The 7,783-nt window shown below is 37.8% G+C and overlaps 1 pseudogene; it reads left to right on the forward strand.

The window, feature by feature from the left end:
- Positions 1-493: 493 nt before the first annotated feature.
- Positions 494-1,567, forward strand: LOC116476962 (activating signal cointegrator 1-like; annotated as a pseudogene).
- Positions 1,568-7,783: the final 6,216 nt, after the last annotated feature.

Below are 7,783 nucleotides of genomic sequence, written 5' to 3' on the forward strand. Positions count from 1 at the left end.
GTCAAAACCTAGAGTTGAATTGCAGATGAGGGATATTTCAACCTTCTTCATACTCCAGTAGAGAAGGAGCCACTATTATTTACCCAACTTTTCAAAGGTAAACATTAAATGAATTTAACAATTTAATTTTAAGAAGAGTGAATTTGAAATTGGGAGACAAATCTACCATTTACTTCCATGTATTCTTTTCTGACATCTGTAAAACAAGGCTAATGATATCCACTTCACAAGACTCTTATAAAACATTAAAAATTTTTCCTGAGAAATTCCTTTGTACATAACAAAATACGGTAACTATGTAAATTAGTAAGATATTATCCTAGTCTTTTTAAATTCTCACTGAGGTTGTACTTAGTTTGTGGTGTTTGGAAATTAACTTGAATCATTAACTCACCCAGGTTAAAATTTGGCCTCTGGAGCAAAACAACTCTATATTTGCACTCAATTATATAAAAAAACAAGCGTTAAGCCCAGCTGGTTCTGTCCGGGAAAGATGGCAGTGACTGGGGCAGTGTCCAAGGAGACACTGGTGTAATGGTGCATCCAGCAGGGGGGAAAACTGTTGACCTGGATGTCAGCAAGGAGATCATGCACAGTGCTTCCAAAAATATGAAACTTTACATAGGCAGAAACCAAGGGACCAGCTAAAGCTGGGTAGGAGGAAAGGGAGAGATAGACAAGAAGTTCCTGTGTTTGCTGCACCTGACACAACTGCAGAGGTAAAACATCTTTTGATTTGCCCAAGGCATGAGAGAACAGCAACTCCTTTAAGAAGGAGACAAAATTTGTCAATTTACACACAAGAGAGGGACCCACAGGCCTGCAGTCTGCTCCCCAGTTGCCACCCTTGTGTTTGCCTGGGCCAGAAACACAAGCTCATCAATAGCTGTTTGATCTGTGGGCCTGTTGTTTGTGAACAAGAGGGCTCCAGTCCTTGCTTATTATGTGTCACAATGGTATGTACTCATGAAGAACAGGATATTTTACAGCATAACACAAATGAGAGCCAGAAACTGCTAAAGAAGCTCATGCCATTGATGGAGAATTTTGGAAAGGTGGACAACTCTGCCAAGGACTTTCTATGTCATCGAGAATTTCAAATTATGTCTGGTCTGGAGAAGGATATCAAGCACAAAGACAGGCTGTTAGAGTTGCATAGAGCTAGTTTTCAAAGGACCCAAGTTATTGATGATCAGATTTTTTGCCAGTGATTCTAACCAGTGGTTGTCCAAACTTGAGTGGGAAACCAAATGAGAAGTGAGAAGAAGAGCTGAGAGAACTTCGACATGCCTCTCGACTCTCTAAGAAGGTCACCATTGACTTTACAGCAGGAAGATCCTGGAAGAAGAAAATCCATTAGCAGAATATCACAGCAGACTAGATGAGACAATACAGGCCATTGCTAAGGAAACCTTGAACTAGACACTGATCACATTTGATGTATCTCCTGAAGAGCCTTTGGAAGTTCTGGTAAATCTCAGCACATATGAGTCCCCTCCCCAGTGGGTTGACCACACAGGTGCAGCCTCACAGAAGAAAGCTTTCCATTCAGCAGGATTGGGACTAGAATTCAACTCATTTCAGTACCTCTTGTGAATCCAGGATCAAGACTTTCAGGGAGGTTGGACAGTGGTTCATGTCTCTCTATACATCAGCCCTGGATTTCTCAGCTTGTTAGAGGGATTAGAAAATGACGGAGTACAGATCCTGGTACATCTCCCACAGAGGACAACTTTGGATAGCAGTCATAGCGAAAACCTCCCTCTGCCTTCAAAAAGTCTCAGAACTCCAGGCTACATATCATCTTCATAGGAAAGATGTGGAATTCCCCAGTGACTATCCATCAGGTTGTCTTTTGGGCTGTCTGGACCTAATTGCTTGTTTCACAGGCAATTTAAGGAGCAGTTTCCAGACATCAGTCAAGAATCACGTTCTCCACTTGTTTTCATCTGCAAAAGTCCTCAGGAAATGGTTGTGAAGTTTCCTATTAAAGGAAATAAAAAAATCTGGAAACTGGATTCCAAGATCCATTAAGGAGCAAAGAAGGGGTAAATGAAGCAGAATAAAGCTTTCTGACTCAGGAGAAAAGAAACCATACAGCACAGTGGAGTTTGGTACACTAAAATTGCCATTCACTAGTTTTTTGGAATTGAAGCAGTAGAAATCTAAAGGCTTGGCATCGGGCTTGAATCTTTCAGAATTTAAACTGTTATCAAAATCTGTATATTTTTCTTAAGGAGTAGGATTCTTACTTACGTAGTGGCTCAAAATCTTTGAATACATTATTTATTTATTTATTTTATTTTTTGAGATGGAGTCTCGCACTGTCACCCAGGCTGGAGTGCAGTGGCACGATCTTGGCTCACTGCAACCTCCACCTCCCAGGTCCATGCCATTCTCTTGCCTCAGCCTCCCGAGTACCTGGGACTACGGGCGCCCGCCACCATGCCCGGCTAATCGTCTGTATTTTTAGTAGAGATGGGTTTTCACCGTGGTAGCCAGGATGGTCTTGATCTCCTGACCTCGTAATCTGCCCGCCTCGGCCTCCCAAAGTGCTGGGATTACAGGTATGAGCCACCGCGCCCGGCCTGAATACATTATTTATAAAAAACTATTTGAAAAAAAAGTTCAGGGTATTTCCTATTATTTGCAGGTTACTGAGGCTGCAACCTTGTGGATTTCTAGACAAAAAATTTTCTCTCTCATCTTTCTTTTGACATGGGAAAATACAAGTGGGATCATGGCAAAACATGAAAAGAGGAAGAGGAGTGTGGTGTATAAGACACTGGTTGAGAGCAAGAGGTATATAGTCAGATAGATCCAAATTTTAATATAGTCTCTGTTACTCGCTAAACTCATTATTGTTTATAGATTAAATTAGGTAATACTTCTTAAAGACCTTATTAAATCTGTGCTAAGATGATACCATCCTACACATATCAGAAATACATGAAAAAATATTAATACTCAAATTGGAGTTCAGGTAGTAGGGGAATCCCCTTTTTCTTATGCAAAGGAGATGCCTCAACTTTAAAGTGGATGAAGTGGATCAGGCAGTAGAGAAATGAAAGACTATAGTGATAACTATTGTCATGAGTCTTTGAAGGGGCTTGAGACACAGAATTAGAAGTGCAGGGTGTAGAATTTCTAAAATTTACCTTGAGATAATGTGAAAACAAAAAGCTCATTAACAAATGATGAACACACACACACTTGACCCTTGAACAATGTAGGGCTTAGAGACACCAAGCTCCTGTGCAGTCAAAAATATGGGTATAACTTTTGATTTCCCCAGAACTTAGCTACTAATAGCTTACTATTGATTGGAATCCTTACTCATAACATAAACAGTCCATTAACAAATATTTGTATGTTACATGTATTATATATTGTATTCTTACAATCAAGTAAGCTAGAGAAAAGAAAATGTTATCAAGAAAATCATGAGGAAGAGAAAATGTATTTGCTATTCATTAAGTAGAACTGGATTATCGTAAAGGTCTTTATTCTCATTGTCTTCATGTAGAATGGGCTTAGGAAGAGGAGGAAGAGGAGGGGTTGGTCTTGCTGTCTCAGGGATGGCAGAGGCAGAAGAGGTGGAGGAGGTGGGAAGGGAGGCAGGAGGAGCAGTCACACTCAGTGTAACTTATAGAAAACTTTTGTATAAGTGCATCAGTGCAGTTCAAATCCATGTTATTCAAAAGCCAATTGTATATACATAACTTTATAGAAGTACACAATTTAATACTAATCATTTACTCACTGTACAGGTTTACTCACTATAAGTATGGCTTAGTGATTTCTAGGAATTTTATAAACTGTACAACCATAACAAAAATTCAGTTTCTTTCTTTCTTTCTTTTTTTTTTTTTTTTTTTAAGTCAGAGTCTCACTCTGTTGCCCAGGCTGGAGTGCAGTGGCGTGATCTCAGTTCACTGTAACCTCTGCCTCCCAGGCGGGTTCAAGTGATTCTCCTGCCTCAGCCTCTCAGGCAGCTGGGATTACAGGTGTGTGTCACCTCACCTGGCTAATTTTTGTATTTTTAGTTGAGGTGGAGTTTCACCATGTTGGCCAGGCTGGTCTCAAACTCCTGACCTCAGGTGATCCACTGGCCTCGGCCTCCTAAAGTGCTGGGATTATAGGTGTGAGCTACTGAACCCAGCCAACAATTCAGTTTTAAAGTACTTCTATAATCAAAAAATTATTAATATCTTGGTGCCTTTTTTAGTCAATCACCACTCCAAAATTAAGCTTTAGGCAACCAATATCTGCTTTCTGTCTCTATAGTTTTATCTTTTTCAAAAATTTTATATAAGATAAATCTTACACTATGTATTTTTTGTACATGGCTTCTTTCACTTGGTGTAATGTTTTTTAAGTTTATTCATATTGTAGATATATCAAAAGTTTATTCATTTTTATTGCTGTATAGTATTTCATTGTATAGATATACCATGTTTTATCTGTTCACCAAATGATGAACATTTATATTATTTCCAGTGTTTGTCTATTATTAATAGTGCCACTACGAATGTTCACAGATAAGTATTTGTATGGACATATGTCTTCTATTCTCTTGGATAGGCATCTAGGAGTAAAATTGCTAGATTATATGGTGTCAGTTTATTTTCAGTTGCTATAACAGATATCTGAGAGTGGGTGATTTCTCAAAAAAACAAGAGATTTATTTTGGCTAATGTTTATGAAGCCGGGAAATCCAAAATTGGGTGGCCACATCTGGTCAGGTTTAGATGAGGGCCTTGTGCTGCATCCAAACATGATGGAGAAGAGGAAGGATAAGTGGGCACATGTAAATGGGAAAAAACACTTTATAATAACCTGCTCTTGTGGTTACTAATCCTGTCCCTCAAATTCACTCAGTCCCTTGAGAATTAACCTAGTCCTGTAACAGTAGTATTAATCCTTCTTTTTTTTTTTTTTTTTTTTTTTTGAGAGTCTTACTCTGTTGCCAGGCTGGAGTGCAGTGGCACGATCTTGGCTCACTGCAACCTCTGACTTCTTGGTTCAAGTGATTCTCCTGCCTCAGCCTCCCGAGTAGCTGGGATTATTGGCATGCACCACCATGCCGGGCTAATTTTTGTATTTTTAGTAGAGACAGGGTTTCACCATATTGACCAGGATGGTCTCAATCTCCTGACCTCATGATCCACCGGCCTCGGCCTCCCTAAGTGCTGGGTTTACAGGCATGAGCCACTGTGCCTGGCCGTATTAATCCTTCTTAATGACCTAATCACCTGTTAAAGACCCCACCTCCCAGCACTACCATACTGGGGACCAAATTTCCAACACATGAATTCTAGGCAGCACACTTAAATCATAGCATATGGAAAGTGTGATTAACTATTTAAGAAACTATCAAACTGTTTTCTGAAGCATCTATGCCATTTACATTCCCATCAACAATCTATGAAGGTTTCTGTTTTTCCACATCCTCATCAATGCTTGGTATTGATGCTTGGTCTGTTGGATTATAGCCATTTCAGTAGATGTGCAGTGTATTTCATTGTGGTTTTAATTTGCATTTCTCTAATGACTAATGATGTTGGGCATTTTTTCATGAGCTAATTAGTCACTTGAATGTCTTCTTTGTTAAAATACACTTAAACCTTAAACTATTTTTTCTCTTCGTATTATTGAGTTGGAAGAGTTCTTTATGCTTCCTATATATATACAACTCTTTTATGAGATATATAATTTGCAAATAATCAAATAATATATCTGTGGCTTGTCTTTTTATTTTTTTAATGGTGTCTTTTGAAAAATGAGTTTTCGTTGTTGATGTCACTGTTTATGATATTTTTCTTTTATGGATCATGCTTTTGGTATCATGTCTAAGAAGTCTTTGCCTAACAAAAGATCACAAAGATTATAGAGTCAGCTCTTACATTTTTAGTTAACTTTTGTCTAAGGTTTACATTTACATTTTTAAAACATATAAACATCCAACTGTTTCAACACCATTTGTTGGAAAGACTACACTTTATTCATTGAATTATCTTGGTATCTTTGTTGAAAATCAATTAGTCATAGAAGTAAGAGTTTATTTTTGATTGTCTATTTAGATTCATTGATTGATATATCTATTCATAGACCAATACCACGCTATCTTGAATATTGTAGCTTTATGGAAAGTTTTAAAATCAGTTAGTGTAAGTCTTCCAACTTTGTTATTTTTAAAAATTGATTTGGTTAGTCTAGGTCCTTTAGATCTCCATATAATTCTTAGGATCAACTTGTCAATTTCTTTAATAAACTGGCAGGGCTCTCAGCCTTTTTCTTTTTCTCCTATGCTTTTAATAATTTCATTAAATGAGTGCTGTTATGCTCAACATTACCAACCAGTCTCTGAGGCGCTATTCATTTTTCTCTCTATTCTTTAGAATAAATATCCATTAATTGATCTTCAAGCTTATTGATTCTTTTTCTGTCATCTTCAATCTGCTATTGAGCCTATCTTTGGCATTTTTCATTTTGGTTATTTCATTATCAATTCTAGAATTTCTAAAATTCCTCTTTTTAAAATAGTACACATTTTTCTACTGAGATTCCCTTTTTGTTGAGTCATTGTTGTGATATTTTATCTTAATTCATTGAACATGAATTAAACTCAAATTTTGTGCCCCTCAGAGTTAGTCTCTGTTGACCACTTTTTTCCCCTGTGTATGGGTCACATATTTTTTGATTGTCCAGTAATTTTTGGTTGAAAATTGGACATTTCATAGACTGTAATAGAAGATATACCAACTCTGAGTTCTGATTTTTCTGCTTTTTCCCTTTTTTCTTTTTGTACCTTGTCTGGACTTAAAATACAAAATGTCTCCCCAAATGGGGAGCTGCTGATATCACTAGTTAGCTTTTTATTCTTATTTTTGCTTTTTAAAAATATACGTTTTTTATCCTAAATTACTAGACTAGGGGTCATCTCTGTATCTGTAAACTTAGGGGTCAGCCAATGATTTGGGTAAAGGTTGTACTCAAACACCCCCAGGCCATGAGGATTTTACCTTCTAGCAATCAATATGCATGTGGTTTGGGGATTGTATTCAGAATCAGCTTGTTCTCAAGTCATTTTTCGGTTTAACTTCTAACTAGGGTCTCTCAGGTTTCCCCTGTGCATACCTGTAGTTTTCCAGCCAAACATGAGGAGTTAGAACATTTCCGTAGCCTTTAAGTGGTGCTCTCTTTTCCAGGATCTCCCCATATAAATAATTGTCTGTGCACTTCTTGCCCCAAATAGGACCATTATCTCAAACTAGTAAAACTGTGGGCTTTTCTTGTTTTTCTTTATAATATTTGCTAAAGCCATGACTCTTTTTTTTTTTTTTCCACCTTCCCAAAGCAAGTCTCTTCCCTCTGGTAGCAGAGATGCTGATTTTCTGCTCAACCTGCTTTGATCACCAAATGAGTCAGGGAGAAGAACATGGATGGAAATATTCTCAGGCAAGAACTTCACAAGCACCAGTTGTTTTAACCAGGAGCTCTAGAAATTTTCTAGAATAAATGCTTCTCAATTTGTAGTCTGCTTTTTGGTCACTTCACAGATACTGGATGTGGTTATTTATGACAATTTTGTCCTTTTTTTTTTTTTTTTTTAGAGACAGAGTGTCACTCTGTCACCAGGCTAGAGTGCAGTGGCACGATCTTGGCTCACTGCAAACTCTGCCTCTCTGGTTCAAATGATTCTCCTACCTCAGCTTCCCGAGTAGCTGGGACTACAGGCATGCACCACTACACCCAGCTAATTTTTCGATTTTTAGTAGAG

This window comes from Hylobates moloch, unplaced genomic scaffold, assembly GCF_009828535.3.
Source record: "Hylobates moloch isolate HMO894 unplaced genomic scaffold, HMol_V3 SCAFFOLD_2, whole genome shotgun sequence".
NCBI lineage: Eukaryota > Metazoa > Chordata > Mammalia > Primates > Hylobatidae > Hylobates > Hylobates moloch.